The sequence below is a fragment of the Mus caroli genome, unplaced genomic scaffold (assembly GCF_978045245.1).
Source record: "Mus caroli unplaced genomic scaffold, Mus_caroli_1 scaffold_11, whole genome shotgun sequence".
Taxonomy (NCBI): domain Eukaryota; kingdom Metazoa; phylum Chordata; class Mammalia; order Rodentia; family Muridae; genus Mus; species Mus caroli.
The window spans coordinates 76,453,810-76,478,682 of NW_028227266.1; the positions used below are offsets into that span (position 1 = coordinate 76,453,810).

Genomic DNA, 24,873 nt, shown 5'->3' on the forward strand with positions numbered 1-24,873 from the left:
TCTGTATCCATTCCTCTGTTGAGGGACATCTGGGTTCTTTCCAGCTTCTGGCTATTATAAATAGGGCTGCTATGAACATAGTGGAGCATGTATCCTTTTTACCGGTTGGGACATCTTCTGGATATATGCCCAGGAGAGGTATTGCTGGATCCTCCGGTAGTACTATGTCCAATTTTCTGAGGAACCGCCAGACTGATTTCCAGAGTGGTTGTACAAGCTTGCAATCCCACCAACAATGGAGGAGTGTTCCTCTTTCTCCACATCCTCGCCAGCATCTGCTGTCACCTGAATTTTTGATCTTAGCCATTCTGACTGGTGTGAGGTGGAATCTCAGGGTTGTTTTGATTTGCATTTCCCTGATGATTAAGGATGTTGAACATTTTTTCAGGTGCTTCTCTGCCATTCGGTATTCCTCAGGTGAGAATTCTTTGTTCAGTTCTGAGCCCCATTTTTTAATGGGGTTATTTGACTTTCTGGAGTCCACCTTCTTGAGTTCTTTATATATATTGGATATTAGTCCCTTATCTGATTTAGGATAGGTGAAGATCCTTTCCCAATCTGTTGGTGGTTTTTTTGTCTTATTGATGGTGTCTTTAGCCTTGCAGAAGCTTTGTAGTTTCATGAGGTCCCACTTGTCAATTCTCGATCTTACAGCACAAGCCATTACTGTTCTATTCAGGAATTTTTCCCCTGTGCCCATATCTTCAAGGCTTTTCCCCACTTTCTCCTCTATAAGTTTCAGTGTCTCTGGTTTTATGTGAAGTTCCTTGATCCACTTAGACTTGACCTTAGTACAAGGAGATAGGAATGGATCGATTCGCATTCTTCTACATGTTAACAACCAGTTGTGCCAGCACCATTTGTTGAAAATGCTGTCTTTCTTCCACTGGATGTTTTTAGCTCCCTTGTCGAAGATCAAGTGACCATAGGTGTGTGGGTTCATTTCTGGGTCTTCAATTCTATTCCATTGGTCTATTTGTCTGTCACTATACCAGTACCATGCAGTTTTTATCACAATTGCTCTGTAGTAGAGCTTTAGGTCCGGCATGGTGATTCCACCAGAGGTTCTTTTATCCTTGAGAAGAGTTTTTGCTATCCTAGGTTTTTTGTTATTCCAGATGAATTTGCAGATTGCACTTTCTAATTCGTTGAAGAATTGAGTTGGAATTTTGATGGGGATTGCATTGAATCTGTAGATTGCTTTTGGCAAGATAGCCATTTTTACAATGTTGATCCTGCCAATCCATGAGCATGGGAGATCTTTCCATCTTCTGAGATCTTCTATAATTTCTTTCTTCAGAGACTTGAAGTTTTTATTATACAGATCTTTCACTTCCTTAGTTAGAGACACGCCAAGATATTTTATATTATTTGTGACTATTGAGAAGGGTGTTGTTTCCCTAATTTCTTTCTCAGCCTGTTTATTCTTTGTGTAGAGAAAGGCCATTGATTTGTTTGAGTTAATTTTATATCCAGCTACTTCACCGAAGCTGTTTATCAGGCTTAGGAGTTCTCTGGTGGAATTTTTAGGGTCACTTATATATACTATCATATCATCTGCAAAAAGTGATATTTTGACTTCCTCTTTTCCAATTTGTATCCCTTTGATCTCCTTTTGTTGTCGAATTGCTCTGGCTAGGACTTCAAGTACAATGTTGAATAGGTATGGAGAAAGTGGACAGCCTTGTCTAGTCCCTGATTTTAGAGGGATTGCTTCAAGCTTCTCACCATTTACTTTGATGTTGGCTACTGGTTTGCTGTAGATTGCTTTTATCATGTTTAGGTATGGGCCTTGAATTCCTGATCTTTCCAAGACTTTTATCATGAATGGGTGTTGGATCTTGTCAAATGCTTTTTCCGCATCTAAGGAGATGACCATGTGGTTTTTATCTTTGAGTTTGTTTATATACTGGATTACGTTGATGGATTTCCGTATATTGAACCATCCCTGCATCCCTGGGATGAAACCTACTTGGTCAGGATGGATGATTGTTTTGATGTGTTCTTGGATTCGGTTAGCAAGAACTTTATTGAGGATTTTTGCATCAATATTCATAAGGGATATTGGTCTGAAGTTTTCTATCTTTGTTGGGTCTTTTTGTGGTTTAGGTATCAGAGTAATTGTGGCTTCATAGAATGAGTTGGGTAGAGTACCTTCTGTTTCTATTTTGTGGAATAGTTTGTGAAGAACTGGGATTAGATCTTCTTTGAAGGTCTGATAGAACTCTGCACTAAACCCATCTGGTCCTGGGCTTTTTTTAGTTGGGAGACTATTAATGACTGCTTCTATTTCTTTGGGGGATATAGGGCTGTTTAGATCATTAACCTGATCTTGATTCAACTTTGGTACCTGGTATCTGTCTAGGAACTTGTCCATTTCATCCAGGTTCTCCAGTTTTGTTGAGTATAGCCTTTGGTAGAAGGATCTGATGGTGTTTTGGATGTCTTCAGGATCTGTTGTTATGTCTCCTTTTTCATTTCTGATTTTGTTAATTAGGATGCTTTCCCTGTGCCCTCTAGTGAGTCTGGCTAAGGGTTTATCTATCTTGTTGATTTTCTCAAAGAACCAGCTCCTTGATTGGTTGATTCTTTGAATAGTTTTTCTTGTTTCCACTTGGTTGATTTCACCCCTGAGTTTGATTATTTCCTGCCGTCTACTCCTCTTGGGTGAATTTGCTTCCTTTTGTTCTAGTGCTTTTAGGTGTGTTGTCAAGCTGCTAATGTGTGCTCTCTCTAGTTTCCTTTTGGAGGCACTCAGAGCTATGAGTTTTCCTCTTAAAAATGCTTTCATTGCGTCCCATAAGTTTGGGTATGTTGTGGCTTCATTTTCATTGAACTCTAAAAAGTCCTTAATTTCTTTCTTTATTCCTTCCTTGACCAAGGTATCATTGAGAAGAGTGTTGTTCAGTTTCCACGTGAAGGTGGGCTTTCTATTATTTATTTTGTTATTGAAGATCAGCCTTAGTCCATGGTGATCTGATAGGATGCATGGGACAATTTCAATATTTTTATATCTGTTGAGGCCTGTTTTGTGACCAATTATGTGGTCAATTTTGGAGAAGGTACCATGAGGTGCTGAGAAGAAGGTATATCCTTTTGTTTTAGGATAGAATGTTCTGTAGATATCTGCCAGATCCATTTGATTCATAATTTCTGTTAATTTCACTGTGTCCCTGTTTAGTTTCTGTTTCCATGATCTGTCCATTGGTGAAAGTGGTGTGTTGAAGTCTCCCACTATTATTGTATGAGGTGAAATGTGTGCTTTGAGATTTACTAAAGTTTCTTTAATGAATGTGGCTGCCTTTGTATTTGGAGCATAGATATTCAGGATTGATAGTTCCTCTTGGAGGATTTTACCTTTGATGAGTATGAAGTGTCCCTCCCTGTCTTTTTTAATGACTTTGGGTTGGAAGTCAATCTTATCAGATATTAGAATGGCTACTCCAGCTTGTTTCTTCATGCCATTTGCTTGGAGAATTGTTTTCCAGCCTTTCATTCTGAGGTAGTGTCTATCCTTTTCTCTGAGATGAGTTTCCTGTAAGCAGCAAAATGTTGGGTCTTGTTTGTGTAGCCAGTTTGTTAGTCTATGTCTTTTTATCGGGGAGTTGAGTCCATTGATATTAAGAGATATTAAGGAAAAGAAATTGGTGTTTCCTGTTATTTTTGATGTTAAAGTTGGCATTTTGTTCTTGTGGCTGTCTTCTTTTAGGTTTGTTGAGGGATTACCTTCTTGTTGTTTCTAGGGCGTGGTTCCTGTCCTTGTATTGGTTTTTTTCTGTTATTATCCTTTGAAGGGCTGGATTCGTGGAGAGATAATGTGTGAATTTGGTTTTGTCGTGGAATACTTTGGTTTCTCCATCTATGTTAATTGAGAGTTTGGCTGGGTATAGTAGCCTGGGCTGGAATTTGTGTTCTTTTAGTGTCTGTATAACATCTGTCCAGGATCTTCTGGCTTTCATAGTCTCTGGTGAAAAATCTGGTGTAATTCTGATAGGCTTGCCTTTATATGTTACTTGGCCTTTTTCTCTTACTGCTTTTAGTATTCTATCTTTATTTAGAGCATTTGTTGCTCTGATTATTATGTGTCGGGAGGTATTTCTTTTCTGATCCAGTCTATTTGGAGTTCTGTAGGCTTCTTGTATGTTCATGGGCATCTCTTTCTTTAGATTTGGGAAGTTTTCTTCTATAATTTTGTTGAAGATGTTTGCTGGTCCTTTGAGTTGAAAATCTTCATTCTCATCCACTCCTATTATCCGTAGGTTTGGTCTTCTCATTATGTCCTGTATTTCTTGGATGTTTTGAGTTAGGATCTTTTTGCATTTTCCATTTTCCTTGATTGTTGTGCCGATGTTCTCTATGGAATCTTCTGCACCTGAGATTCTCTCTTCCATCTCTTGTATTCTGTTGCTGATGCTTGCATCTATGGTTCCAGATTTCTTTCCTAGGGTTTCTATCTCCAGTGTTGCCTCATTTTGGGTTTTCTTTATTGTGTCTACTTCCCTTTTTAGGTCTAGTATGGTTTTGTTCATTTCCATCATCTGTTTGGATGTGTTTTCCTGTTTTTCTGTAAGGACTTCTACCTGTTTGATTATGTTATCATGTTTTTCTTTAAGGATTTGTAACTCTTTAGCAGTGTTCTCCTGCAATTCTTTAAGGGATTTTTGTGCTTCCTCTTTATTGTCTTCTTCCTTTTTAGCAGTGTTCTCCTGCATTTCTTTAAGTGTGTTATTAACGTCCTTCTTGAAGTCCTCTATCATCATCAGGAGATATGCTTTTAAATCCGTGTCTAGCTTTTCCGGTGTGTTGGGGTGCCCTGGACTGGGTGAAGTGGGGGTGCTGGGTTCTGATGATGGTGAGTGGTCTTGGTTTCTGTTAGTAAGATTATTACGTTTACCTTTCGCCATCTGGTAATCTCTGGGGTTAGTTGTTATCGTTGTCACTATATAAAGATTGGAGCAGAAGCTGTGTTCCACTCACCAGCAGTCCCAAAATCCTGCGGCGGGGGTCGTGGGTAGCTGGCGGGTGTCAGGCAACCCTGCGCTCCCGCTACCCTGGCGCTGATCCGGCCGGGTGAGGCCTGTGGCCCTACTCAGGCCGGTTTCTGCTTCCCTAACTAATGCAGTCTCAGGTCCCGCGCAATTGGATTGGAGCAGAAGCTGTGCTCCCCTCACCAGAAGTCTTAAGATCCTGTGTCGGGTGTTGTGGGCAGTTGGCGAGTGTCAGCAGACCCTGCGCCCCAGCTGCTCAGGTGCTTTTCTGACCGGAAGAGGGTTGTGGCCCTGTGTGGGCCGGATTTCTCTCTCCCCAACCAGAGCAGTCTCAGGTCCCGCGTGATTGGACTGGAGCAGAAGCTGTGTTCCACTCAAGAGCAGTCCCAAAATCCTGCGGCGGGGGTCGTGGGTAGCTGGCGGGTGTCAGGCAACCCTGCGCTCCCGCTACCCTGGCGCTGATCCGGCCGGGTGAGGCCTGTGGCCCTACTCAGGCCGGTTTCTGCTTCCCTAACTAATGCAGTCTCAGGTCCCGCGCAATTGGATTGGAGCAGAAGCTGTGCTCCCCTCACCAGAAGTCTTAAGATCCTGTGGCGGGTGTTGTGGGCAGTTGGCGAGTGTCAGCAGACCCTGCGCCCCAGCTGCTCAGGTGCTTTTCTGCCAATGAAGAAATTTTAATGTACATATCTTGTGCACAAAACTAAAATACTTATTATACGCCTATTCGCAGAAGCAGTGTTTTCCGCATTACATTAAGATTATGAGTCGTGCACAAGTTCAACATGATCACTGGGCCAGGGGAATAATAGATGTATGTCCATGAATAGGACAGTCATGCAGGCGCCACTATCAAGTTCTTGCTGGAAAACACTGAGGAAATAAACTTTAATGAAATCATTCTATAAACTTATCTTTAACAATGTAGTTAAACAATGGGTCAAATTTATTGTTGCCTTGTTTTTGAAGCCTCTTCCTTGCCCCTTCCTCAATGCTGTGTGAGGGACAGTCCAGCTTCTTATTTCGGAGATAATACTTCCCAAGAAGTACAGGAGTCTTAGCTAGGGTTATTAGTGCTGTGATGAGACACCATGGCCAAAAAGGCTTGGGGAGAAAAGGGGCTTATTCAACTCATGCTCCCCCATCATGGTTCACCATCAAGGGTGTCAGGACGGCAATCAAGCAGGGCAGGACCCCGGAGGCAGCAGCTGATGCAGAGACCATGAAGGAGCACTGCTTCCTGTTTGGCTCCCGTGCCTTGTCCAACTCTTGGTTGTTTCCTGTCATCATCCCCTGCCCCATCATGTCCCCTTCTGCAGTTGGCATCCTTAGTAATTTCTGACCTTCCTGGCTATCTTTGCAATGTTCTTTCCTCAGAAAGCTTTCTAAGAGGCTTGATTTTTTTTTTCCATATCACTTCTGCACCATTTTTAAATGCGTTCCTCTGCCCTTTTGTCTAGAAAGCAGAAGCCTCTCCCTGTGGAAGTGGCATTTTCTTCTTAATTCATTTTTAAATAGTAGTCCTGCTGTTTGCTTGTGAAGCAGACAGCAATGGGGGATGTAATATGAGCTGTCTCTGTTTTGAACACAGTAGATGCTGGGATGCAAGTTTTGGTTGAATTTGTCAAATAGAAGATAGTATCTGCTCTACAGTCAGCACTAGCTCTAGCCGCTGCCCTGACCACACTGCCTCATTTGCTCTGGTTCCAACAGCCAAGGTCAGGAGATAGGATCCAAATGAGACGGCAGAAATGGTTCCCTCTGTCAAACACCAGAGAAGACAGAACTACAAGCCAAAGAACGGCTTCTAACGTGGAATCACTTTTGTATAAAGAAAAATAGGGATGTGTTGAAGCAATCCTAATATGTAACTCTTCCAGGGAAACAGGACACACCTCAGAGCAGGCCCAACAGAGAGCTAGGAAGCCGGGCACTCTGTCTACAATCCTGTATCCACTATTGTTTCAGAGCTGTTTGAGAGACGATAATCCTAAATTCATGGTGGAATACTTATTATCTGGATATATCTTCACTGGTACTATGGGGGCTGAGTTAAGTAAACAGATAATTTCATTTAACTTCATCATTCCATAAGCAGTCTCATTTCCTAAAACCTAAAGTGACGAGCAAATTAAAACTATAAAGAACATACATAGCACCGAGTAGAGAAAATACCAAGTACAGAAAAGTCCCCAGTGATGCTCAGCCTCAGTCCTTACTTTGATATAGGGAGAAGAGAAGGCTGACTCCACCCACACCAAGAGCAACATTAGACTGTTAAAATGTGGGCAGAGTACAGAGATAACAAGAGAAGTGCTACCAGGCTTTGTTCTTCAAACCAGAAAGTCCAGCACCAGATGGTTCATTACATCACTGACACATTTGTCCATCTATCCAGCCCCTTGGAAGATGAGTGTCACTCAAAAGATAAGAGAAGATTCAGCTCCGGGTGCAAACAATTCCCAGAAGAGCAGGAACATTAATCAGAGTAAACGCCACTAAGATGTACCAGGGTCAGGAGCATATGTTCTCTGTTCTCACTCATTCATGAAAACTGAAGTTGATGGCATAGGAGTACAAGGTAGATAACAGAGGTCACTTGAGGCTACAAAAGGAAGAACATGGTAGCAGGCAGATGATGGGTACCCACGTTGGGGTGTGGGGTGTAGTTCTAATGTTATATAGCTCAATAGGAGAAACACATTTTACAATCACACAAAAATAGAGACGGCTTTGAGATGCAAAGTAAGAGTCTAGAGTTTATACTACATGCCAGTTAAAAACTAATTAAAGGCTGGAGAGATGAATGAGCAATTAAAACCACCTTTCTGCTCAAGCATGAGGACTGGAGTTTAGATCTCAGGACCTACATAACAAGCAAGGGTATAGTCCTATGCACAGCTACAACCCCAGCACCAAGAAAGGTCGAGATAGGATCGCTGGGGCTTGCTGGCTGTCACCATATGCCACTTATGGAACGCATAAGTCCCATGTTCAGTGAGAGACCCTGCTTCCGAGGAATAATGTGGGGAGTGATGGGGAAGATGCCTTATACACCCTCTGGTATGACACATATACCCACAATCACATGCACATACACACATGCACATACACACAAACACATACACACATGAATAAAGGGCAACAAAGGCTGAGAATGGTGAACTTGCTTTTGAAGGTCTAGGTCAAGTTGAATGGGGCGAGCACATCAAGCAACATTTCTGCAGCATAGGCACATTGAATTTAGCACCTTTATGTTTATATATGTATTTTAATCAAATTAATTTCTTTTTTCACTGGCTTGATAGAACAAAAGACACTCAGTCTTGTTTCTGTCTCCTTTTTAATTTCTTCAGTCCCCTCCATGTCTTCATCCTTGGGTCTGAATTATAGCAATACTGAAGAGGCTTACTTAACCTTGCCACCAGTAACCGTGCAATTTAAAGTTATTTACCTATTTATACATGTTTTCTGAGGCAGGGTTCTACTCTACCGCCCAAGTTGCCTTCATGTTCTCAGCCCTGCCTTTGACTCCCACTTGCTAGGATTATAGACAGACATGATGACCATGCCCGGCCCAGAAATAGTTTAACCATTTTAATCCTACTTACTCCAGACAAACTAACAATAATCCCCAAAAGGCTGCAAGATTCTGGAAATTGGTGACATATTAAACTATAACTCAGTGTGATCCTGTCTCTGGGGGAGATCACCCATGAGAGGGATCAATGTGACACAGAAAGAAAAAAATCTCAAAGATGCATAAAGTTGATGGCCGATCCTTGAACTAGTTAATGTGTAGGAAAGCTGTACTGGGAACTACTCTGCCACAGAACCCGAAACCAGCTAAGAACCATGCTTCATCCCAGACTTTCCCGTAGCTAGGGATGTATTTCTGTGGTAGAATGCTTTTCTAGCATGTCAAAGACCCCAATTCAATTGCTAACAAGTGCACATATGTATATGTGTGTGAGCCCACAATATATATACACAGACACTTCAGTTATTTTGAATTAGATGGTCTGGAAATTCCTTTAATTAAAGTGGAAGTGGTTTTCATTGACCAGAGTTTCTAGGCAGATGCGGATCTGCACATGGGTATGTGTCTACATTTTAAGGTTCATGGTGAAGGCCTCTTTTGATGGTATTTATTGACTGCCCCTCATGGAAGGAACTTCAGAGACAAGATTAGGCAATTTTTGGATTCAAAGCCCCTTCTCTCATTTATCAACCTGGGATAGTCATCTTAGCTGGCCTTTAGTTATCTACAAAATAAAATAAAATATTGCTTAATTTAACAGATCTCTGGGAAGCAGGGACACTGTTATAAAGGGTTTAGAAGTCTGTCACCTAGCTGTTGACCAACACAGACGCATGTTCTGAACCTGTTTTCTTATCAATCATAGCCTAGCCTGGTCATATTCAGCAACTTCAACACAGCCTCCAAGTATCAAATAAGACACATAGCAGTGATCACACTGAGATAACCCCCAGTGGCTGAGTGTGTAGATAATCTTTGAGCCTCATCTGCTTTGTGCCTAATCCAAACCTGATCCTAAAACAAATGGCGCCCTGTCTCTAATCCCAGCTCTTTTGGTTTAGTCTGGTAAACTTGGACTTTTACCAAGATCCCCTTAATTAACACAACCCACTTCCCCTTCCAGAGTAGGCATACTGTTAAGGCCCATCTACTTGGAGACATAGTCTTCCCTTGGAAAGAGCACACTAATTAATTATCCAACACCAGATGGTCAGCCCTGAAAACGTACACACAAGTAACATCACAAGACTGAGCAGGTTATATTTATGTATTTAGGAATGTATATCTATATTCTTATACACATATGTATAAAACACTTATTTTTTTAAAAAAATATCATAAATTTGAAAGAGGAATATGGGAAGTTTAGTAGGAAGGATTAGGAAAGAAGAAATGATATAGATAAATTATAATCTCAAAAAAAAAGATGAATTTTACAAAGGATCTACCCATGAGGCCACAGATGCCCACCTCTTTATTTCTATCCTCCTCTCTTATGCCACTGACCAGAATGGGTCCAATAGCCCATATCAACCCAGACCACGCGAATAAAAGCTACATCCAAATGAGGGAGCCAGGTATGCATGACATGGGCAACTGGGATAGCAGAACTTGACAGGAGAATAATGGATTTGAGGCCAACCTGGATTACACATCAAGACTTCATCTCAAAAACCATCAACAACAAAAACACCTGAAGCTTTGCTCATATGCTGTCTGCTAATTAGAAACTGGACCAAGTGCTGACCAAATTGATTTGAAAGAGACTTCCTCTATGGAAAGCTAGACCGCTGAAGGCTGATGCACATTTCAAGCTGAGGCAGGCCTGAGCAGAAAGCAAGTGAGGGATTTGAAGACCAAAGGAAGTACATATAGTAGAAATTGCTAAATTGCAGCTAGCCGTATCTAATTCCTGCTGTCTCCCCCCATACATCTGCTCTGAAGGACCCCTGCAGGCAGCACTTCTTGTCAGTATCTGTGAGAGGGTCTTCAAAACATAGTCATGAAACTAACTCTGCATAGACTAACTATTCCTGTTCCCGAACAATCCTATTCTAAGCAAGAGTTGCACACTGTTCTGAGTCTGTGGTACAGTGGTTTTAGTCAACTATTCTGTGTATTTAATTCCATGTGGAGGGACTGATGCATCAGCAAAAATTTAAACCCTTTTCTGGTTGAGCAATTTGGTAATATTAAAAAGCACCCGTTGACATGCCTGGCTTACTAGTCTCTTCATCTCTTCTGTGCTACTATAACAGAATACCAAGGACTGTGTGATTGATTGATAGATGGGTTGATTTAAAAGTAGAAATGCTTTACGGTCCTGAGAACTAGGAAGTCCTAAGGCCGTGTATTCCTGCCTCTAGCTAGTTAGGGAAGCTTTCTTGTTTAGTCATCCCGTGGCAGAAAGTAGAAGAGCAACAGAGCATAAGAGGAAGATAGGAAAGAAGGGAGAGAAAGAGAGAGACCCTGGACTCATCCTCTGTCTGCAATCCGTTGTCTACATCAACAGCCTCCTCCCACAGTGGTGGCACTAATCTGTTGAAGTGAGCAGAAACCCTCCCAGCCTCTGAACTCTCACACCTCTCCCCAGGATTGCCTCAGTGAGCAAGTCCGGGTGGCCCATGAATTGAAAGAGATCATTTCACACCTTGGCATTTTAATTTTGTCCCCCAAAAGTAGCGTCCCACCTCCATGCAAATAGATTCACTTCACCTCAATAGCTTCAAAACTTTAACTCAGTTCAGCACTAACTCAAAAGTCCAAAGTCTAGAGTTTCATCCAAATAGATGCTGAGTGAGATTCCTGGCGTGATTTATGCTAAGGCAAATTCCTCTTGAGCTAGGAGCCTGTGAATGAACAAGTCACCTGCTTCCAAACTCCAGTGCTGGGGCAGGCACAGGAATATGCCAAAGAGAGAAGAAATAGGAAAGAAGAAAGGAATGGCTGATTCAAACAAAGTCCTCAAACAGCAATAACTATGCAGGAGAACAATTTCCTTTGCCTTGGTGTTCTGCATCTTGGATACACTGTGGGGTGCCCCAAAGCCTCAGGTAACTGCCTCCCCCCCCCCATTGTGTTTCGTTTAGACCAGTTTTCACAGTGTGGGGTTTCATCCCTGCAGCTCTCTCTGGCTGGCAGTGTGAGCTGCTAACTCTTCACTCAGAAAGAACCACGCTCTCATGGCCCTGTTATGCACGGCTCTAGTAGGAGCTGCAGACTCCTGTCTCAACAACAAGCCTGCCTAGGTCCTGACACTGTCTAGAACGTTCTTTTAAAAAGCTGTTCCCACACACACAGTTTTTCCACTCCCACATATGCAAAGTCAATCCCACATGGACACTGCCAAAGCTGACCACTGACAGCTGGAGTCCTACAGAGCTCTGGCAAAAATATATCTAAGCCCACTTGAGTGACTGCAAACTCTCTAAACAGTTACACGGCAGTGAAAGCTAAGGTCCTGCAGGAGACTTTCTGAAAATCTTGCTGCCAAGGTCCTCACTGGCCTTGGAGATTTGCCAATGCCTTTTGAGCTATTGTCCCATTGCCTCCATAAGTAAAAACTGACTTCCTTATAGCTACAATAATCCATTTGGGGAAAAGCCAAGTGATAGAAGGAAGAATTGTGCCCTTAGTTGTGGGTCATTCTTTATAGGTATGGCTGGTGACGTCTTTTTTTTTTTTCTAGATAGTAAATATTTGAAGCCTGCCAGTCATATGATCTCTTTCACAACCATTCCATTTTCTCATTGAGCAACAGGAAAGCAGCCAGATAGATGAATGAGCATAGGTGTGTGTTTAAGGAAGCCTTCTTCCCCCGGTGACCCAGATGCTCAAATCAGCAAAGGCATGAAATAAGCCTCTAAGGTCTAGAGTTTCACAATGCACAAAGACAATTCTAAAAGCTTGGTCAGTAGCCTGTTGCTGTTGGGAGGTCATTCGGCCTTTGAGACATGAGGTCTAGGGAGTGAAAGGCAAGTTGCTGGAAGCATGCCGTTGAGAAGACCTTGGGACCCAGCAAGCACCCCATCCTCTCTCTCTCTGCTCCCAGTTACCATAGTTACCATAAGGTAAACAGGTCAGTTCTGCTACATGTTCCTACTATAATTTTCAAATGTGAATCAAGCCCAAAAGTAAAGCAGCAGCTTCATGGAGTGAAATCGCCAAAATTATAAGCCAACACAAAACCTTCCCTTCTCACATTTGTTACCTCTGGGAGTTTGTCATAGTGACCAGAAGCTCAGGCACAGCTACTCTAAAATCATTGGAGAATTTAACATAATACAGTAAGCCAGGGACAAATTTTAGCTCACAATAGAAAGCAGAGAGCAACACCAAACAGAAATTCTGTTAATGAAAACTATTTTATCTGAGATCAAATATTCATTAGCTAGGCTAGGGATTGCGTAAGAAAAGTCAATAGAGCCATTCATGTGTTGAAATCTAAGCCACAGAATGAGAGTATTGAATGGTAGGTTTTATGTGAGATAATTTGGTCATGGAGTCTGTCTACATGAATAAGACCTTTGCCTTTGTCTGTGAAGGACTGAGGGAATCCTGTCTCCTTCCATGTTCTGTAGGCACACAGAAAGTCAAAAAAAGAAGCGGTCAGCAGGTACCAAATCTGTTCATAATTAAATCTTGGCTTTCCAACCTACAGGATTGTGAAGATAGAGTTCTGCTGCTTATAAGTTATAGTCTAAGGCATTTTAATAGTATAGCAGCTCAAATAGACTGAAACACCTTCCACTCCTCTGAAGAAGAAAAGGAAAATACTACTCATGAATGTAGACTTGGCAACCTGTATGTCAAACTGGACTCCTGAAAGGAAAGGAGAAATAAACAAATGGAAAAGGTACTTGAATGTGAAATATTCCTCATAATTGCATATTCATGAATCTTCGGTCCCCAAATGATAGGGCTGTCTGGAAAGGTTGCAGAACCTTTCAGAGTTAGGGTAGATCTTAAGGTTTTCTACCCAACATCACTTACTCTTTCCTCTGTCTCCTGACTATAGCTGCAATGTGTGCTTTGTATGTCTGCCACCATGCCTCTCCAACCGTGATGGATTATATTTTCTCAAATGATAACTCATAATAAACATCTCCTTCCTTAAATTGTTTTTTATTGGCTACTGTGTTGTAACAATGAGAAAAGCTACTAATATGGAAGGCTGATACCAAGGGCACAGTTATTTCTGAGACAAACTTGACCAACTGGTTCTTAGGGCTTTGGGACTCATTTAGAGAAAGAATGCCAGAGGATTTAGAATGTCATAAACAAAGCTTAAGAGAATGTTCTGATGGGAATTTGTAAATCCAATAAGATTAGAGATGTATATGGGGGTATGGGGGGCAGGAAAGGGTTTCTCTGTGTAGCCCTGCCTATATTGGAACTGGCTCTGTAAACCAGGCTGGCCTCAAACTCAGAGATTCTGCCTCTGCCTCTGCCTCTGCCTCTGCCTCTGCCTCTGCCTCTGCCTCTGCCTCTGCCTCTGCCTCTGCCTCTGCCTCTGCCTCTGCCTCTGCCTCTGCCTCTGCCTCTGCCTCTGCCTCTGCCTCTGCCTCTGCCTCTGCCTCTGCCTCTGCCTCTGCCTCTGCCTCTGCCTCTGCCTCTGCCTCTGCCTCTGCCTCTGCCTCTGCCTCTGCCTCTGCCTCTGCCTCTGCCTCTGCCTCTGCCTCTGCCTCTGCCTCTGCCTCTGCCTCTGCCTCTGCCTCTGCCTCTGCCTCTGCCTCTGCCTCTGCCTCTGCCTCCCAAGTGCTGGGGATTAAAGGCCTGCTGATCCCCCAGCTTGAAACTTATTTCAAAACAATTCCTTGATATGCATACAATTTGAACATTTGTGGTTTTGTTTTTTTAAAGTTTATTTATTTATTATATGTAAGTACACTGTAGCTGTCATCATTATGGATGGTTGTGAGCCACCATGTGGTTGCTGGGATTTGAACTCGGGACCTTGGGCAGAGCAGTCAGTGTTCTTAACCACTGAGCCATCTCTCCAGCCCCTGAACATTTGTTAAAGATAAAAGCAAATGTGTACATTAATGAGATAGGCATGCTAATTTACTGTTACATAAAGAATTAAATCTTCACTGAGTATTTGAAACTGCCAGGTGCAAAGCATCTTCAGCACTTTTTAGAGCTGATTACTATTTTGATTTTAGAATCATCTATGCTGAGAGTGTGGCTTTGCCTAAATACACAGTACAAAATGGAAGAATGTGTTCTCAGGCTATTTCAGAAAGTATTGGAAATTCTGTGCTAATCTCAAGCCAAAATTCATAAAACATTTTTTAAATGAAATTCAAGTTAGCAAGTCAAACATCAACTTTTTTTTCCTATTTACTCACTCCTCCCTTTTAAAAATGTTTGAGATTATAATTTAATTAAAACATTTCTTCCTTCCTTTCCTTCCTCCAAACTCTCCCATATATCCCTCTCTACTCTCCTTTAACTTCATGGAAAGAGAGAAAGAGAGAAAGAGAGAAAGAAAGAAAGAAAGAGAGAGAGAGAGAGAGAGAGAGAGAGAGAGAGAGAGAGAGAGAGGGAGGGAGGGAGGGAGGGAGGGGAGGGGAGGGGAGGGGAGGGGAGGGGAGGGGAGGGAAGGGAAGGGAAGGGAAGGGAAGGGAAGGGAAGGGAAGGGAAGGGAAGGGAAGGGAAGGGAAGGGAAGGGAAGGGAAGGGAAGGGAAGGGAAAGCTAATTGTCACACACCAAGCAGTCTTTATAATCAAATATTCTTGGCAAAACAGTCCAAAGCTACCCTCCTTAATACACACTGAAAGACAATAGTTGAAAACATGATCTTTGTTTTCTACAATAAACCACTGTATCTCTGTAAGAGAAGATAATTTTTAATGTACAGTTAAAAACGAAAACAAAACTCTGCAGTTCAAAAAATATAATAATCTCAAATTGGAATCAAAGTGTTTCAGGCAGTGTTGACTGATGTTATAGTTTATTGGTGTTACGTAATGTGACCGGCATGTGCCGTGCAAAGCACCTATGTTCTGTGCTCAGAGCCAAGGCTATAGTGAAGTTATATAATGCAATATGCACAAGCACTCCCAGAAACACATTAATTACACATTTGCCTTTGAATTAACCTTTGGTCATTGCACATTCAGAAACCTCTAACTGATGCCAAGTTTTCCACAGCACTACATTCAGTTAAGATAAGAGGCTTCAGATAGAATAGCAGTACACAGTGTAAGAAGCTGGGTACCCAGAGTCACCAATTTTCCCTGAGCCTTGACCCCGCCACCAAGTTCCAGGTTCATATTTTCAACTATCCGTTAAATAACCACCTACAAATCTCTTCAATTTAGCATGCACAAAAGCAAGCCTAACTTCTGCCCACTCTAGTATTTTGCTGATACTTTCTTTTCTCTGTTTCCATTCACTACTGCAGTAACCACCGAGCCAGAGATGAGCTTGGACCATCTAGCAGATCCTCCCCCATTCTTGCTACTCTCTTTCCTGAGCTTAGCTGCGGTTTCCCTAAAGGAAGTCTGAGAAAAGATCTGCTTATTTCACTAGTTACTTTTCTTATTGCTCTAACAAAATACCTAGCAAGAAGCAATTAAGGGAGAGGTTTAATTTGGTTTGTGGTTCAAAGATACACAGTATCTTCCATTAATGGTAGGGAAGGCTAGCTTGGGGAGCAGAAGGCAGCTGGGCACGCTACATCCACACTAAGAAAGCAGAGACTGATGAATATTCGTGCTTAGCTCATGTTCTTATTATTTATTCAGTACAGGGCATACAGCCCATTGTATGGTATTGCCAATGTTTATGGTGACTCTTCCCATCAGAATTAATCCAATCTAAGCAATGCTTCACAGACATGCCCAGAGATTTGTTTCCATTGTGATTCTAGATCTCATCAAATTGTCAGTCAAGATCACCCACCACAGCTAGAGTCCATTTGCTGGTGAAGGGATTCCAAGGAAGAGAAGTGGGGACTTGTGGGAAGAGCCCATCCATGAGTGAGTATTCAAGCAAGTGACTGCTTTGCCAACTCTGAGGAACAGTGTAGAATGAAACTAAGAGTTGTTTTTCTGAGGAATCGGGAGATACTGTACCCAAGCTCGTAACCCACAAATCAGAGATTATCTCATATATCGTTAGTCTTCCATGTTTCCAGTTTTTATACATCTGTCACAGTGTCTTAGTGTGTTCCTGAAAAACAACAACAACAACAACAAAGAACAAAGCAGGACAACAGAAGGCATGCAATCACCGCAGGTAAGGTATTGTGGGTTACCTGCAAGAATGAAGACATCCTTGGGGCTGGAGAGATGGCTCAGCGGTTAAGAGCACTGACTGCTCTTCCAGAGGTCCTGAGTTCAAATCCCAGCAACCACATAGTTGTAATGATACTCACTTCTGGTGTGTCTGAAGACAACTACAATGTACTTATATATAATAAAGAAATACATCTTGAGAGAGAGAGAGAAAGAGACAGAGAGACGATTGGGTCCCTCCTTTTGGCTATCTATTGAAACAGCAGAGCCCAAGAGGTTGGAATTCCCCCAAGAGTTGGGCTGGGGCCCTAGTGCCAACCAGGAGCATGTTTCTTGGGAAATGATTTCAGACAACTCGTCATAAGACCACCTCACAGGAGGTACTGGAACAGATAATAATGATGGACTACATCCTGGTAAGAACTGCTTAGATATGCAACCCTTTAAACTCAAACCCTATGTTAGGACCCTGAAACTAGACTAGGACCAGCAATGGTCACTCTTTGTTCTTCTCCCCAGTGTGGCCACACTGAATACATCTTTTGTTGCTTTTTCACTACTGCTATTGAATTGGCCTATCGAGAGCCAGTGGCCAAGTGATTAAGTGACTCAATAGGACTCATAAGTTCCAGGGTTTGACTCTAATGACTCTAGTAACAATGGTTGTTGGTGCCAGATGAGCCCAAAGTGTCCCTAATACTCACCAACCATAAATCATTAGATATATGACTTTTCTTCCAGCCCTACATATCTCTCGAGTTGCACCTCAATCTTTTGTAGACATATTGGCTGACACCAAAATAGATGTGTATTTCTACATGTTTAGAAATGTGTGACTATAAAAGAATATTTGAAAAAAAGAAGTTCCCCTGACCCTTCTTTTGCTCAGTCTGGACCACCAGTAACAGCTGCACGTGTAGACTTTGAAAAGTAGTCCTCTTGGTTCTAGTAACTTTTTGAGGGAAAAGTGGGTGGAATTAGGGCAAAGGGAACTGTTACAAACAACTATATACCTTTCCACATAAAATAAATAAATAAATTTCCAATGCAGCCTCATCTAGCAGTTCCAACTGTGATCTTTTCTTCCACAAAATTGTTTGTGGAAAAGCAGGCACTGTTAGAGACAATCACCTGTGCTATTTGGAGTGCAGGAGGAACCTGCTGCCTTTGGTAATGATCATACTTCTTCAAAGTTTGTTTTTGTTTGATTAGGCTCTCAGGAGAGTAAGGAACCATCTGAATGGCTGAGTCAACCTGCCTTGCCCTTTCAGGGTGTCGAAAAGTCAACCATTAATTGGAATCCTGAATTCTCCACCCACTGGCTTTTCCTTGAAGTATAACGGAACTTCCCTTGAAACTCCCTTGTTCCACATCTTTTCCTTTTGCAATCCACCACTGCACAATTCTACTTACGTAGAATTATAGTAAATAGAAAAGTCCACTGTGCAGTTCTTGCTGAAGAGAAAAGCAGACACATTTCTGGCTAAGACCTGCCTAGAACATGGACTTCCTGCCTCTTGTTTTCCAATTAAAGCACTCAACAACCCAGAGATAGAGAGGCTCCTCTGTCTTCACTGGGATGGCTTTGAACACCAATTCCTTTCTCCTAATTACTGTCCCCTGGAATAGAAGAGGCTACCTGACTAGACCTCAGGTTCCAGAAATATGTCTTTTAAAAAAAATAAAATAAAACAGTAAATTAATGACTTCAAACTGAGCATGCTCAGGAAGGTGCCACTACTACCCGTGATAATCAATCTATGTGAATATACAGAAGTTTCCTCCAAGAGAAACCCCTAGGATCCTTGTTGGTGAGTCACTGCTTTGAGTACCACTTCCAGGACTCCCCTTACTTTCTACAAGAGGCAAATATTTCTTCAATCTCTTATCTCTTGGTTGTATTCAATTCCCATCAGCAAAGAAGAGAGGTATTATATTTGGCTATCAAATTAGAACCATTCTGTGCACATTAGACCACTAGAAGTGAAATCTCTGAGTAAACAGGAAAATGAAAAATTCTTGCAGAGCAAAAAATATTTTTCAAAGATGTATGAGAAATTAAAATTTAGAGTCTAAACATCGACAAGTCAAAACTAAAATTATAATGGTAAAGAAATTTGGTACTATTTACATGATTGATGCTTTGGAGAACAGGACCCCACTTGATACGATGTTAATGGAAAAAGTGGGTATGTGAATTATGCTTGGTAGAAGGCACTGAAACTTTATTCTTCTCTATATAGCTTCAAAGGTTCTTCAGTGCTAATGTTTTGGGAATAAGCGATCCTTCTAATCCTGTAAAATGATGGTTTGGAAAGTTCGAATGAGTAAAAACTGACCTCAGTCCTTACCTCATCTGTCACAGCTATAGGAGCCATGGTCACCATTGCATATTACATGAGCATGTGCACACTGGGGTTAGTCCAATGCCTAACAGAAACAGCTTTGACAGCCCACATTTCTGTATCTCATCATATGTCACCGATATTTCTAATAGGAACTGAATTACAAATCAGCCAATCATCTCAGATTTTACAGGACAAAAACAAATTAAACAAAGTAAATTTAGTTTGAGTAAATGAATGAAAGTGTATTGTAAAAGAGAAAGAAACTATGAGAAATATAAACAAAAGGTCATTTTTATCAAGGATTAAACAAGACAACACTAATTTTCTTTTTCATTTTTAAAAGAAGCCACTTGGCAGAAATTCAAATTTCTCTAGCATCAACATTTCTGGAAATCAAAATCTATGCTCAAGGTTTCATTTTCTGACCCCAAACCTCGTTGTGATTACCAACTGCTTGGCTTTAAATCAAAGAAGAATGTGAGACCCAGCTCCGGCCACTCAGAATGAGGTACAGGATCTGAACCTTTGTATTAGTGATAAACACCTAGTGGGACTCTTGCCTGCTTGGATTTGGCATAACTATGCACTGTGTGCTAAAGTAAAACTCTTTGCCTTGCCAGAATGCTTTGGGGTGGTGAGGGCATTTTCTTGAGAACTTAAACCCATTTCTTAGACTTTTGGTACTGGAAACTGAAGCTACAGCCTCATGAATACTAGGCAAACCCTGTTCCAGTGAACTGTACCTCCAGATCGCTTAACTTTTTATTTTAAGATAGGGTTTGCTAAGCTGCACAGACTGGCCTTGAACTTGTTCTGTAGCCTTCTCCGTCTTTGAACTTGTGATCCTCCTGTTTCGGCTTTCCATGCATTGGGAATTATAGGCCTATGCTACCAGATCTGACTCTGTGTGTGTGTGTGTGTGTATTCCAAATTTTCTAAATTCCAACCATGTAAAACTTGATGAATAAATAAATATAACCTATCAGGCCTATTTAATGTTGCTTGTATGTGTGCGATTCTGAAGCTGACTACTTGGCATTGGATAACCCATTAGGGAACACTAATACTCCCATTCAGCAGCTGAAAGGACTGGGGTTTTGTTTTGTTCTGTTCTATTCTGGTTTGTTTTATCAAAGCAACCATCCTGTACTGGCGAGTTTTGTGTCAACTTGACACAGGCTGGAGTTATCACAGAGAAAGGAGCTTCAGTTGGGGAAATGCCTCCATGAGATCCAACTGTAAGGCATTTTCTAAATTAGTGATCAAGGGGGGAGGTCCCCTTGTGGGTCGTGCCATCTCTGGGCTGGTAGTCTTGGTTCTATAAGACAGCAGGCTGAGCAAGCCAGGGGAAGCAAGCCAGTAAAGACCATCCCTCCAGAGCCTCTGCATCAGCTCCTGCTTCTTGACCTGCTTGAGTTCCAGTCCTGACTTCCTTGGTGATGAACAGCAGGATGGAAGTGTAAGCTGAAAAAACCCTTTCCTCCCCAACTTGCTTCTTGGTCATAATGTTTGTGCAGGAATAGAAACCCTGACTAAGACACATCCTAAAGACCAGTCCTGTCAACAACTTGAGTCTCTTAAAACATTCCAGGCATTCCAGGAAGGCAAAAGACCAGAGGTGTTATCTCAAGTCTGTTGAAGGATTATGTCTGCAGGAATTTCACCTACAGAAGTGCATGTCCATAGGAATGAACTGTGGCTTTTGCCTTTAAAACCCCCAATCTGGCTCCAGCCAGGCCTACAGTCCCAAATCCTACCAAGAAAACTGTGGTGAGTTGCAACTTAAATTCGGTTGATTAAAATCTCAATAGAGTCCAGGTGTCCTTTCTGAGTTCTCAAACTCCACGACTCATTGCCTGGAGTTCTTTGTCCAGGGTACGCCTGTGAGCTTTCCTCCCCTTCCTGTTAGCATGTCTGTTGGCCCTGTCATTGCTCCCATCTTGTTTAATGCAGCATTTCTTGGGGAGACTGTTTCACAGCATGGGAGACACAAAGGTCCTTGTGCTTACAGACATGCATTAGGGAAACCAGGTGTGTTAAACATGCAGAATTGTCTCTTCAATAGACAATTCAATAGAGCTGTTTTCTGCCCAGAAGGATGGAAATGGAGGTGGTTAATAGCCTGGTAACCTTTGCAGTATGTGACCTAGACCACATTGGATCCTCCCCCAGACCCTTATCATGAGCTACGTTTTCTCAGTCAACCTATAGAACCCATCTTTATATCACATGTATTTTACAAAGAATTTTAATGTAGTCATGTCTTAAGCGTTACTGTGTACACAGAATTAAGTTAATTATTAACTGGAAACTTTTTCCCAAATTGTGTTATACTTGCATAAACTACATGGTGTCAAACTCTCAAAGTTTGAACCAACACTAGCCATGGAGTCATATTGAACCAGACTCCCTTCTTTCCTCTTGCAGATTAACACTCTGCTGGCCATGGTATTGGCAGAGACCACCCACAACTGAATCTATGATGGAAGGACCTTTCAGGACATAAAACACAGCATGCAGACAGCACCACCTGCCAAAATAAGAAGACAAAGACCTAATCTATCAAAGTCTGGGAGCCTCTAAATGTACTAACCTTGCTTTTTGGTTTCTGTAGTTCAGCATCTAGCTAACTATTCATATTAACGTAAGTATGTCAACCCAAAATATAGGGAGTTTTTGCTGAAAAACTAAACCTGAGAAAAGGTTGGAACTGCACTGGGATCCCAAACACCCAGTGTGATCACTGACCAGGTAACACAGACTTTCTATTGGCTTAAACTCATGTCTGAGCAGTCTTCTCTGGTGAATACCCCACAACACACACACAATGCAGGCTTCCTTTTGTTCTGCTTCAGACAGCCTTTCTGCACATCTTCTTCACTGTGTCCTGAGCCTTGAATGCAGGAGCTGTGGTGTATATATGTCTACTGGGGCCAGGCACCCATGATCATTCATTTTCTGCATTTCGACCAGTTCCAGTTTTCTGTAATGGTTTCTGCTACAAAGAGAAATTTTCTGATGGGGTTGATCTACATTCATCTGTAGGTAAAAGACTAAGTATTTAGAATGCAAATAGGAATTACTTTACTCTAATAACATCGTCGTCATCGTTGTAGTCGTCATCCTCATTGTGGTCGTCGTAGGTTCTCTAAAGTCATGGCCTCACTAACCCCAGGTAGTTGGCTAAGTTTCCAGGACTAGTCATGAGTCCTGTCCTCTTTCTCCTGTTGAGTGAGTCTTAAGTCCAATTAGAGAGCTATTGGTTACTGTCAAGATATGAGGACCACTATGGCACCGTAGGGAGCAGCTTGCTGTGCTGGTCATTGTCATGGTTCCCAGGTACCACAACTGGGTAGGATTACTGGAAGTTTTTCACCTTTGGCAGTTTACACAGCACCTTCTGGTACTGTGACTTCTCAGGACTGAGACTTTCATTAGTTGCCCTTCGTATGCAAGCCCAGGAACGGCACCGCCCCCAGTGGGCCAGACCCTCCTACATCAATTAGCCATCACAAAAATGCTCCAACAGACATGTCCCAGGCCAATGTGATGAAGTCAATTCCTCAACTGAGGTTTCCTCTTCCCAGGTGTTACTATGGTGACAACCAAGATTCCTGATCACACCTTAGGAATTTCAATATTCAAACACACATCACCTGGGTTCCATCTTCCGCAAACCATGGATGACTTAGACTTTCTGCAGCGTGACTTAAAGCCTTCATGGTTTGGTCTTCACCTTTTATTTTTCCTTCTTGGGACAAATTCTTATATAAAACTCATCCTCGTCTGAATAATCTTTTCTCTTTTTATCCCTTTAAGCTCGTACTCTATCCTTCTTAACTCTCATTACTAAATTACTATTTCTCATTTTACTTCCCTAAACACTGATGGAAATTATACCCTTGGCACATTGTAGCAAATTAATTTTTAATTACGATTTTTTTTCCTGTTAGAAGTTACAAGACAACCTTCTCTCCATTTGATATTTCACATGGCTTTTCTTTTATTCTGTTGTCTCAGAGCCTGGGAAATAGAACAAATCACATTACCAAGCCTGTTGTTGTTGACTATATAAAGTATAAACCATACCCAATGGGCAATTTACAAATCCTTAGATAAGAGTTTACAACCTATCTTCTTTTATTTTAGGCCCCCGGGGGCAGGGAGAATGCAAAGAAATCAGAGATAAAAGATTTTAAGAGTGAGGAACCTAAAGTGTAGAGCGGAGTAAGTTTAGATATATTGGAGAATTATTTGTTCACAGCAGGGAGAATTTGGAAAGAAGGTGTGCCAGGTTCTGCCTTGTGAATGGGGCCAAGTTTTTGCAAATAAAATCTGAGCCCATAAAGGAAGGAAGAAAGAGAGAGTGTGTGCTTAGCTTACCTCTGGCTGGCTGCAGAAATCCAGGAATGGGGAAGTGCATGTAGCCCAAAGAAGCCGGCTGAGAGCCACGAGGAGGACACAATGGCTTAATGATCAGTCTCTAGCATTTGTAATCAAATTCACAGATCTCTGGAGTGCTTCTAGAAGCGGATGCTGTAGCAGAAGGGTATGTGTTGGGAGTGCTGCAGTTTCTGCTCCTACCCAGCTCCAACTCCCAGTTGTTGCAAACTTAAAGGTGAAACATTTACTCAGTATAGGGAAGAAGATCAGACAGAAGCAAGCAGGGCTTGGAGCAAGGAAAAAGGAGTAAAGAAAGGAGAATTTTTTTCACGTTCCCCCGGTAGGATATGGAGGCCAGATTCCAAAGTTTAGAAGCTAGGTCTAGAAGTTATGAAGACATAGTTCCATGAATGAGAAGAGTCCCAGGCCTGGGTCAGAGGCATCCCAGGGACGCAGGGAGAGACCAACCTGAGAAGGCATGAGTTATCATCCAGTGAACAGGAGCCAAGGCTAAGCCTGAGCAGACATGGTTGACCTGGTACCAGGATTTTCAAGAATAGCCAAGAGGTCGAGAAATCATGCTGAAAGAACAAAGCCTCATCCAGGGAAATGGTCAGAATCAGAGAAACATTTAAGTAGAGTATGAGAGAGAACTCACCAACTGTCAGGGTTGGATGGAATGCCTAATGACTGGTGAAGCAGAAAGCAGATCTGTGAAAGCTGTACCGGACAGGTGGGATCCCAGCATGTTTAAACACCAGGAGAGTCTCTCTGAGGTCACAACTCCAATGCTCTGAAATATAATGCAGCAAGGGGTCCTTGCCAAGGTATGCCCCTGAGAAGTTATTCCATGCAACAGATCTGGTTTAAAAGAGACTTATTGGGAGAGGGAGAGAAGTAAGGACCTGGGGAAGGGATAGAGGCAGACAAGTGGACATGTAGACAAGACAGACAGACAGACAAGGAGCCGTGAAAGAGCCATGAGGGCAGAGAGAGGGACCAGAGATGGGGCTCAGAGAAAAGGAAGACATGCGCAGAGAACAAAGAGAGAGCTGGAGTGGCTGGTGGTCCTTTTTATCTGTAGCACACACCTGATGCACCTGGCGGCAGGTGATGCAACAGATGATGACATAAGTAAGCTGTTGCTAGGGCCCTGAGAGCAGGCTAATGGAATTGCTTGTACACTAACAAGAGTGTGTATTTTGTAAACAAGATAGGGCAGAAAAGTACACAGAGAACCAAAAATATTTACATGTTAACCCTGTCATTGAGATTTTAGATAACAAAAGACATCCATTAATGTTTTTTAATCCACATTAAAAAGTCACGAGGGATAGTTTTCTTTATCCTTCTTTTTAGACAGGGTGTTCTC

The 24,873-nt window shown here is 42.1% G+C and overlaps 1 long non-coding RNA gene across 1 annotated transcript; it reads right to left on the bottom strand.

The window, feature by feature from the left end:
- Positions 1-20,612: 20,612 nt before the first annotated feature.
- LOC115031901 (uncharacterized) lies at positions 20,613-24,540 on the bottom strand. Its single transcript, XR_015044543.1, has 4 exons — positions 24,160-24,540; positions 23,970-24,082; positions 23,502-23,654; positions 20,613-23,141 (listed from the first exon to the last, which is right to left on the bottom strand). It is a non-coding gene; the product is annotated as an uncharacterized LOC115031901 (long non-coding RNA).
- Positions 24,541-24,873: the final 333 nt, after the last annotated feature.